Source organism: Myotis nattereri, assembly GCF_964212035.1.
Source record: "Myotis nattereri genome assembly, chromosome: 5".
NCBI classification, from domain to species: Eukaryota; Metazoa; Chordata; class Mammalia; order Chiroptera; family Vespertilionidae; genus Myotis; species Myotis nattereri.
Window position 1 is genome coordinate 75,119,897 of NC_138080.1, and position 10,880 is coordinate 75,130,776.

At 45.3% G+C, this 10,880-nt stretch overlaps 1 pseudogene across 1 annotated transcript; it reads right to left on the reverse strand.

The window, feature by feature from the left end:
* Positions 1-9,415: 9,415 nt before the first annotated feature.
* Positions 9,416-9,891, reverse strand: LOC308520353 (V-type proton ATPase 16 kDa proteolipid subunit c-like; annotated as a pseudogene). Its single transcript has one exon. The product of its transcript is annotated as a V-type proton ATPase 16 kDa proteolipid subunit c-like (transcript).
* Positions 9,892-10,880: the final 989 nt, after the last annotated feature.

The window sequence follows — 10,880 nt, forward strand, 5'->3', positions numbered from 1 at the left end:
ACCAATGCTCCAGCGTGACCACAAATTCCCTGATTGTTATCTTTTAATTGTTGACTGTTAACTATCCTAAACCCACCTACTTAAAAGAAGCATGTGTCTATCACAGTGATGGCGAACCTTCTGAGCTCGGCGTGTCGGCATTTTGAAAAACCCTAACTTAACTCTGGTGCCGTGTCACATATAGAAATTTTTTGATATTTTCAACCATAGTAAAACAAAGATGTATATTTTTAATATTTATTTTATATATTTAAATGCCATTTAACAAAGAAAAAGCAACCAAAAAATGAGTTTCCGTGTCACCTCTGACACGCGTGTCATAGGTTTGCCATCACTGGTCTATCATTTTACTTTTTAGTCAATCCTAGAGGTTTCCCCACTTGGCTTTCTCCCATCTCCCTAATGTATTACCAATGGATTTCCTGTAACCCATGTACATCTCCTCCTTTGATGGTAATTTATAAAAATAGGTGAAAAACCACCATTCTCTGGAGCATTGTCTCAATGCATTGAGATTTTGCTTCCCATCAGTTGTAGACAGTTTAGCTCAAATAAACTCACAAAAATTCTTTACAGGCTTGAATGTTTCTTTCCTGGCTATTTTGTTCACTTACGTATCCTAAGCCCTTAAAACAATGCCTGGCAATTAGTGGGTAATCAATAAATATTAGTGGAGTGCCCGTGGGAGAGGCTTGTGCTGCCGCAGCTGCACTTGCCAGCCATGAGCTAGGCATCAGGTGCCTATTGGTCAGCTGAGTGATGCTACTGCTGTGGGAGTGCACTGACCACCAAGGGGCTGCTCCTGCGTTGAGCGTCTGCCCCCTGGTGGTCAGTGCACATCATAGCTACTGGTCAAACGGTTGAACAGTTGACTGATGGGTCTCTTAGACTTTTATATATATACTAGAGGCCTGTTGCATGAAAAGATTCGTGCAATATACCTTCCCTCCCCCTGGCTGCCAGCACCGGTTTTCCTCCAGCACCCAGGACCCAGGCCTTTGCTCCGGCCAGAGCCACCTTCCAGCCTGCCAGCCCTGGGTCCCCCGCGGGAGGGCCAGATGAGGGTGGGGCGGGTGGCGGGGATCACCATGGTCCCGCCCGCCAGCCACAGGTCGGGTTGCACACTGGATGCCCACCACCCCGGGTCACAGATAGCAGGCCCGGATGGCGGCGGGGCAGGCGGGATGGCGCTGTCCCGCTGTGCCTGCAGTATGCAAATTAGCTGCCATCTTTGTTGGTGGTTAATTTGTATATCGTGCTGATTAGCCAATGGGAGGCATAGCGAAGGTACAGTCAATTACCATGTTTGTCTATTATTAGATTAGATAGAGACAAGTACATCATTTGCGAATAGTGATGATTTGCTTTTACTTGCCTTCTTTTCCTATGTGTCCCATGCCCCCGCCTTTATCTCCTTCCCCTCCAGCCCCTACTACGCCACCAGGTCTTCATCACCTTATTGCCTGTGTCCAAGGGCTATGCATATAAGCATATAAGTTCTTTGGTTTCTTTACTACACAGATTTAAACATCCTGTACACTGTTGAATAGAAGTAGCGGTATTAGACACCCTTGTCTTGTTATAGATGTCAAGGGAAAGATTTCATCATTTTACCATTAAGAGTGATGTTTCTTCTAAGTATATTCCTTTATCAGATTAAGGAAGTTCCGTTCTATTCCTAGGTTTGCCCAGTGATTTTATCATGAGTGGATGCTGATTTTAGCAAATGTTCCTTTCCACTTACATTGAGATGAGTATGTGTGTCTGCTTTTTTAATTGGTTAATATGGTGAATCCCATTCCATTCATTTATTTCCTAAAGTTAAAATAATCTGTATTCCAGGTAAACCCAACATGGTCATCATATGTTATTACCACTTTTTGTATTGCTACTTTGTGTATCCTAATTTTAAAAAAGATTTTTACATTTTGTTCATGAGTGAGAGTTAGGGGAACATAGGTTCTGATTTTCTTGGGGCAGTTTATACTTGTCATCCTGGCATCATCATTTATAGCACCTTCTCTAAACCTCAAAAGTGCTGTGGTTTGGGTGGTAAGAACATGATCACTCTAGTGGGAATGGCTGTGATACTCCCTTCTAACAGTGCCTGCCTAGTTTTAAACAGAGATTACAGATATAGCAGGGACATTCAGGAGGGCAGGCACTGACCTCTGGGTAATTGAGGAGGCTGGGATGGCCACACAGAAGAGTGACCATGAACTGACTCTCAAGATGAAGAGAAATTCACTAGGTCAGTAAGGGGCTAAGGACCACCAGGCTGAAGAAGGATGAGGGATCAGGTAGAGAGAACCCTTGCATTGGTGCTCTGAGGACCCTGTGGCCACACTGAGATCCAGACGATGGGAAACGTCAGAAGAGTCTCAGGCTCTATTGAGAAAACATGCAGGCCAGATATTTCTGTTTACTATATATATACACTAGAGGCCCGGTGCACAAAAATTTGTGCACTGGCAGGGGTAGGGGGTGTCCCTCAGCCCCACTTGTGCCCTCTCAAAGTCTGGGACCCCTCGGGAGATAACGCCCTGCTGGCTTAGGCCCGCTCCCGGGTGGCAGAGGGCAGGCCCAATCCCTAGGTGCCTGCCCCGCAGCTCCTGGTCAGGCTCAGAGCAGGGCCGATTGGGGAGTTGGGGCGCCGCCCCCTGTCATGCACAGAGCAGGGCGGATCAGGAGGTTGCGATGCCACCCTCAGTCACGCTCAGGGAACGGCCGATTGGGGGGTTGGGGCACCGCCCCCTGTCACATTCAAGGCAGGGTCGATGGGGAGGTTGGGGCGCCACCCCCTGTCACCCACAGTGCAGGGCCCATGGGGGGGTTGGGGAGCTCCCCCCTGTCACACTCAGGGCAGGGCCCATGGGGAGGTTGCGGCTCCACCCCATCACACACAGAGCAGGGCCCATGGGGGGGGGGGGGTTGGGGCACCGCACCCTGTCACACACAGAGCAGGGCCAATCAGGGGGTTGGGGAGCTCCCCCCTATCAGGCACAGAGCAGGGCCGATCAGGGGGTTGGGGCGCCTTCCCCTGTCAGGAACAGAGCAGGGCGGATAGGGAGGTTGTGGCCCCGCCCCGTCACACATAGAGCCGCAGGGCAATCAGGGAGTTTGGGCGCTGCCCCCTGTCAAGCTGCTCCAGGGGCCAGGAGGCCTCGTGGCTCCGCTGATCCCGGTGCTGGGAGGCCTCACAGCTCCGCTTGACACAGGGGCAGTGAGGCCTCGCTGCTCCGCTGATTCCGGTGCTAGGAGGCCTTGCGGCTCCGCTGATCCCAGGCCAGGTGGCCTTGCTGCTCCGCTGATCCCGGTGCCAGGAGGCCTCGCGGCTCCGCTGATCCCAGGTTCGGGAAACCTTGTGGCTCCACTGATCCCAGGCTGGGAGGCCTCACGGCTCTGCTGATCCTGGTGCTGGGAGGCATATTACCCTTTTACTATATAGGATGGAGGCCTGGTACACGGGTGGGGGCTGGCTGGTTTGCCCTAAAGGGTGTCCTGGATCAGGGTGGGGGTCCCGCTTGGGTGCCTGGCCAGCCTGGGTGAGGGGATGATGGCTGTTTGCAGCTGGTCACCCCCTTTGGGGTCGGGGTCCCCACTGGGGTGTCTGGCCAGCCTGGGTGAGGGGCTGAGGGCCGTTTTCGGGCTGGCGGGTGACTGAAGCTCCCAGCCTCTCCTTTTTTCCTTTTTTTTTTTAATTCTGGGATTTATTTACGTTCTATGGCTGTCACTATAGCTGAGAGCCGGCTTTAGCTCAGACCTCAGCTGCTGAAAGCAGGTTTCTGGACTTTGTTTACCTTCTGTATTTGAAACTTTGTTGCAACTCCAGCTCTGAGATCCCGGCTGACTGAAAGCAGGTTTCTGGGGTTTTGTTTAGCTTCTATATTTGTAACAATGTTTCTTAGAGAGCAGCTCAGAGCCCAGCAGTGGCAGGTGGGGAACCTGGCTACCTCCTTCACTGGAGCAAGCGAGCCTCCCTGTTCGCATCAGCTGCCTGGCTGCCAGCTGCCATCTTGGTTGGCAGTTAATTTGCATATCTCCCTGATTAGCCAATGGGAAGGGTAGCGAAGTTACGGCTAATTACCATGTTTCTCTTTTATTAGATAGGATACACACACACACACAGTGGGGCCTTGACTTACGAGTGTCCCGACTAACGAGTTTTTCGAGATACGAGCCGTCTCTTGGCCAATTTTTTGCTTTGAGTTGCGAGCTAAAATTCGGGTTACGAGCCAGCTTCAGATACCCCACCGCTAGTTGGTGCAGCGAATGTCACAGTGAACGCCACAACATATTAATGGCATTTCAATTCATTGTAATGGTGAAAATTGATTTGACATACAAGTAATTTGAGTTACGAGCCCCGTCACGGAACGAATTAAACTCGTAAGTCCAGGTCCCACTATATATATCTCGGTTTTTGTTTGGGGTACCAAAAATTGATATAATCAAATTTACCATTTTAACCTCTTTTTCATATCTAAAATTTTTTTAAACTTTTTATTTTTCCTAGTTTACATTCAATATTATTTTGTATTAGTTTCAGGTGTACAACCTAGTAGTTACACAATCCTATACTTTACAAAGTGATTCCGTGATATTTCCCCGTACCTACCTAGCATCATACATAATTATTACAACTTTTTTTTCACAATATTATTTTTAAGATCTTTTTTTTAGCCCTAGCCAGTTTGGCCACTGGATAGAGCATCAGACTGAAGCGTCCTGGGTTCAATTCTAATCAAGGGCATGTACTTCATTTGTAGGCTTGATCCATGGCCCTATGTGCAGAAGGCAACCAATCGATGTGATGTCTCTCTCAGGTTGATGTTTCTCTCTGTCTCTCCCTATCCCTTCCACTGTCTCTAAAAATCAATGGAAAAATATCCTCGGGTGAGAATTAACAACAACAACAACAACAAAAGATACTTTGATTTTTAAAGAGAGAGGGAGAGAAATAAATATGAGAGAAAAACATCAATTGGCTGCCTCCTACATGGCCCCAGGGAATCAAGTCTGCTAACATTATACAAAGGTTCCCTTTTCTCCACATCCTCACCAACACTTGTTGTTTTTTGTTGTTTTCTTATGATTTATGGATGACAGCCATTCTGACAGGTGATATCTCGTGGTTTTAATTTGCTTTTCTTTGATGATTAGTGATGTTGAGCATCTTTTCATATGTCTACTGGCTATCTGTATGCCACTTTGAGGAAATATTTATTCAGGTCCTTTGTCCATTATGAATATGTTCTCCCACTCAGTGTGTTGTCTTTCATTTTGTTGATGGTGTTCTTTACTGTGCAAAATGTTTTGTTTGACATAGTCCCATCATTTTATTTTTTTGTTTCCCTGCCCAAGCAGATATATCAGAAAATATTACTAAAAGAAATGTCGGAGCTTTGACTGCCTATATATTTTTTAAAATATATTTTATTGATTTTTTACAGAGAGGAAGGGAGAGAGACATAGAGAGTTAGAAACATCGATGAGAGAGAAACATTGATCAGCTGCCTCCTGCACACCCCCCACTGGGGATGTGCTCACAACCAAGGTACATGCCCTTTACTGGAATTGAACCCGGGACCCTTGAGTCTGCAGGCTGACGCTCTATCCACTGAGCTAAACCGGTTAGGGCAACTGCCTATATTTTCTTCTACGAGTTTTATGGTCTCTAATCTTACATTTAAGTCTTTAATCCACATCGAATTTATTCTTGCATATGGTATTAGAAGGTGGTTCAGTTTCTTTCTCTTTTTTTTGGATGTATCTGTGCAATTTTCCCAATACCATTTATTGAATAGACTATCTTTACCCCATTATATATTCTTGCCTTCTTTGTCAAATATAAACTGAGCATATAGGTGTGGGTTTATTTTGGGGCTCTCTATTCTGTTCAATAGGTCTATATGCCTGTCTTTGTGCCAGTATCAGAGTATTATTTTAAAATATGTTTTTTATGATTTTAGAGAGAGAGGTAGGGAGAGGAATAGAGAAATAGAAACATCAATGAGAGAGAGAGACCAATTGGCTGTCTCCTGCATGCACCCTAATGGGGATAGAGCCCACAACCTGGGCATGTTCCCTGACTGGGAATTGAACTGGGGATCTCTTGGTACATGGGTTGATGCTCAACCACTTAGCCACACCAGCCAAGTAGTACCAAGCTATTGTTATTATAGTGGATTTGTAATATCGTTTGATATCTGGTACTGTGATCCTTCCAAATTTGTTCTTCTTTCTCAACATTGCTGGAGCTACTCAGGGTCTTTATCAATTCCATATAAATTGTTGAAATGTGCCATTGGTTTTTTAATAGGAATTTCGTTGAATCTATAGATTGCTTTGGATAGTATGGACATTTTAATGATGTTAATTCTTCCAACATGGTATATACTTCCACTTGTTTGCAGCTTCCTTTATTTCTTTCTTCAATGTCCTTTAGTTTTTTTGTTTTGTTTTGTTTTTTAAATATATTTTTATTGATTTCAGAGAGGAAGGGAGAGGGAGAGATAGAAACATCAACGATGAGAGAGAATCATTGATTGGTTGCCTTGTGCACACCCTCTACTGGAAATCGAGCCTGCAACCCAGCCATATGCCCCAACTGGAAATTAAACCTGTGACCTCATGGTTCTTGGGTCAATGCTCAACCACTGAGCCATACTGGCTGGGCTGTCCTATTGTTTTTTCAAGTACAGGTCTTTACCTCCTTGGTTAAGTTTATTCCTAGATACCTTATTTACTTATTTATTACTTATTTTTGCAATACTGAATGGACTGTTTTCTTTGTTGCTGTTTCTGAGTTTACTATTGGTATATAAAAATGCCACTGATTTCTGGATATTAATTTTGAATTCTGTTACTTTGTCAAATTCATTTTTTAAATCTAATATTTTGGAGTTGAGTCTTTAGGGTCTTCTATGTACAATATCATGTCATCTGTGAATAATGATAGTTTTACTTCCTCCTCTCCAATTTGGATGCCTTTTATTTTTTTTTCTTGTCTGATCATTGTGGCTATGCTAAATAAGAGTGGTGAAAGCTGACATCCCTGTGTTGTTGTTGATCTTATGGGAAACACTTTTAGTCTTTGCCCATTGAGTATATTGGCTGTAGGTTTTTTATATATGGCCCTTGTTATGTTGAAGTATGATCCCTCTGTTCCCACTCTCCTGAGAGGTATGACAAATGGGTGCTAGATTTAATCGAATGCTTTTTCTGCATCTATTGATATGATCTTTCTGGCCACTACGCTTCCCTCTCTGATTCATCAGTCTGTTCCATGTTTCCATGCCTCTGGTTCTATTTTAATGAACAAAACCAGCTAGTTTTGTTCATTAGATTCCTTGTTCATTTATTTTATTTTTAGATTCAATTATTGATAGATATGCCATTACTGCCATTTTATTGTTCACATTTTTAATCTTTTTCCTCTTCTCCTTCTTCTTGTTCTGCTTCTGCTTCTTCTTCTCCTTCTTCTTCAAGAAGACCCTTCAACATTCCATGTAATACTGGTTTGGTGGTGGTGAACTTCTTTAGCTTTTCCTTGTCTGGGAAGTTCTTTATCTGACCTTCAATTCTAAATTATAGCTTTGCTGGATAGGGTAATCTTCATTGTAGGTCCTTGCTTTCCATTACTTTGAATATTTCCTGACATTACCTTCTGGCCTATGAAGTTTTTGTTGAGAAATCAATTGATAGTCTTATGGGAGCTCCCTTATAGGTAATTAACTGCTTTTCTCTTGCTGCTTTTAAGATTCTCTCTTTGTCTTTAACCTTTGGCATTTTAATTATGATGTGGTTTGTTGTAGGCCTCTTTAGGCTCATCTTGTTTACGACTCTGTGCTTGAATGTCTATTTCTTTCACCAGGTAAGGGGAGGCCTTCACAATACCCTCTACCACCTCCCCCAGCCTTCAGATTCATCACTTCTGTTCTGCCCCAGACCCCAAGAAGAACTAAGCTGCCCCAAGGGTGCAGCACCTTAAGTGGTCATAGATCATTCTGGCAAAGCCCAGTCAAGGGAGGGCCCACCCCAGCTTCTGGCTCTGGGTGGGCTGGGGAAGGGGCCTGGGTGAATGGCGAACTTCTTAAACCAGAGAAGAACCCAAAGGGAAGGAGGCCAGCTTTGCTAACATACAATTTAGAACTCGCAAACTTGGGAAAAACATTTATCACACAACCCCCACAGGAGGCAAAAAAATAAACTGACACGAAGTATTTGCAGTTAAGATGCCAGATAAAGGGTTAAGACTGGAGTGTGGCCTTCCAGGTATGCCTGACCCCTGACCCGAATGTACTCAAGCCCAGGGCAGTGACCAGCAGGAATGCAGTGGGCCCTCAAGGCTGAGCTCTCACTTTCAGCACGTGCTGCAGGGGAGAGAGACCCCCTAGTGCTGCTGACCCCAGCATGGCCTCAGGTACTCACAGCGGTGATGATAAGATTATTCTGAATAATAGAGATGATATACCAGCAGCAGCAGGCCTGAGGCTGGGTTCCAGGGGTCCCTAAGCGCAGGGCGTTTGGGAAACTGAGAGGAATGAAGATGAGAAGTGGGGATGCGGGGAGAGCAGAGGATCTCTACATCTCTGACCTGCTGAGAGCCATGGTGGTCCTCCCTGACCCTATTAAATCTGAAGTGGCCTCGCCTACACACTTTCTTTTAGGCCAGTGGCAGGGCAGGGTGGGATATGGGGTGATGGTGGGGAGAAGTTTTATGAGTTTATTTGAGTCAAAACTGACTACAATCGCAAGATCTCAAATGCTTCAGAGAAGGATGGTTTGCAGTTTTTCTTTCTTTCTTTTTCTTTCTTTCTTTCTTTCTTTCTTTCTTTCTTTCTTTCTTCTTTCTTTCTTTCTTTCTTCTACTATTATTATTATTTTTTAATATATATTTTTTCACATCCAAGAATTTTATTGGCTATGGCTCTGGGCCTGGCAGGCCCAGCTTATAGCCTCGCAGCTAGGGCTGGAGGACAGTGGTTCCATACAAAAAAAATCTCAGGGCACACGGTAACCCCACAAAGTAATACTCTAAAGATTATTATAGTTGGGAGATGGGAGGGCTGTGAACAGACCAAATCTTTATAAATAAACATCCAGTGAAAACAACTCAAATTCATCCCTATCCACAGAGCACTCTAGGGCAGGTAAATGGGTGGGGTTGGCCAGAGGCTACCATCCTCACTGGTTGGGGGACCTGGATGGGTGATGATGAGTGGGACCAGATGTCCACAGCACAGAGAGTGTGGGGTAATGGACGATGGGCACTAGGACCCTGAGCCCATTTACAAGACCAACTACTTGTGGGGAGAGGGCAGCAGCTGCCCTGTGCATGTGTCAGGCTGCTCATTCTGGAATGAGGAGAGGGTGGTCTTTGCAGCATATCCTGTGGCTGGTGAGAGAGCAGCTACTTTGTGGAGAGGATAAGGGCAATGACGAGACCATAGAGACCCAGCACCTCAGCGAAAATGAGGATCAAGATCATGCCCACAAAGAGTAGGGGCTGCTGGGCAGTGCCCCGCATGCCAGTGTCCCCCACAATGCCAATGATAAAGCCAGTTGCCAGCCCACTGAGACCCACACTCAGGCCAGCGTGCAGCTGGAGGAAACTCCCGTAGACTGATGCCTTCATTGAGGGAGTTGACAATAAGGACTGCCATCACCAGGCAATGAAGGCAGATGGCAATGAAGCCAGCCATGACCCCTGGGATAATGGACTTCATCATCAGCTCTGGTCACATGATGGACATGGCCGCGACGCCGGGGCCACTCTTGGCGGTACCATAGGCAGCACCCAAGGAGCTGAAGACCCGTGGCAGCCAAGGCACCCGTGATCATGAAAAAGGAGGCGTACTCGGGGCCAGCGCTCTTGACCTTGGACATGTCTGTGGGTGGGGAGGGGGTGAGCCCAGCAGATCAAGGCGGGGGTGTAAACAAGCTGGGCGAGATGGGCAGGCAGCGGGCAGCGAGCGTGAGGCGAGCGATCAGACTGGCGAAGGCTATCCTATGTATGTAAATATATATATATTTACCTGTTGAGAGCCATGGTGGTCCTCCCTGACCCTATTAAATATATATATACATATATATATATATATATATATATATATATATATATATATATATATTCCTATCGATTGATTTCAGAGAGCAAGGGAGAGGGAGCGAGCAATGGAAACATCAGTGAGAAGAATCATTGGTTTGCTGCCTCCTGCACACCCCCCACTGGGGATTAAGCCCACAACCCAGGCATGTGTCCTGACTAAGAATTGAACCGACCTCCTGATTCATGGGTTGATGCTCAACTACTGAGCCACACTAGATGAACTGCAATTTCTTTTTTTTTTTTAATTAAATCTTTATTGTTCAGATTATTACAATTGTTGTTCCTCTTTTTTCCCCCCCATAGCTCTCCTCCACCCAGTTCCCACCCCACCCTCTGCCCTTACCCCTCCCACTGTCCTCATCCATAGGTGTACAATTTTTGTCCAGTGTCTTCCTGGACCCCCACACCCCTTTCCTCCCAAGAATTGTCAGTCCACTTCCTTTTCATGCCCCTGGTTCTATTATATTCACCAGTTTACTCTGTTCATCAGATTTTTTATTCACTTGATTTTTAGATTCAATTGTTGATAGATATGTATTTGCTGTTCATAATTTTTATCTTTATCTTTTTCTTTTTCCTCTTCTTAAAGAATACCTTTCAGCATTTCATATAATACTGGTTTGGTGGTGATGAACTCCTTTAGCTTTTTCTTATCTGTGAAGCTCTTTATCTGACCTTCAATTCTGAATGATAGTTTTGCTGGATAAAGTAATCTTGGTTGTAGGTTCTTGCTATTCATCACTTTGAATATTTCTTGCCACTCTCT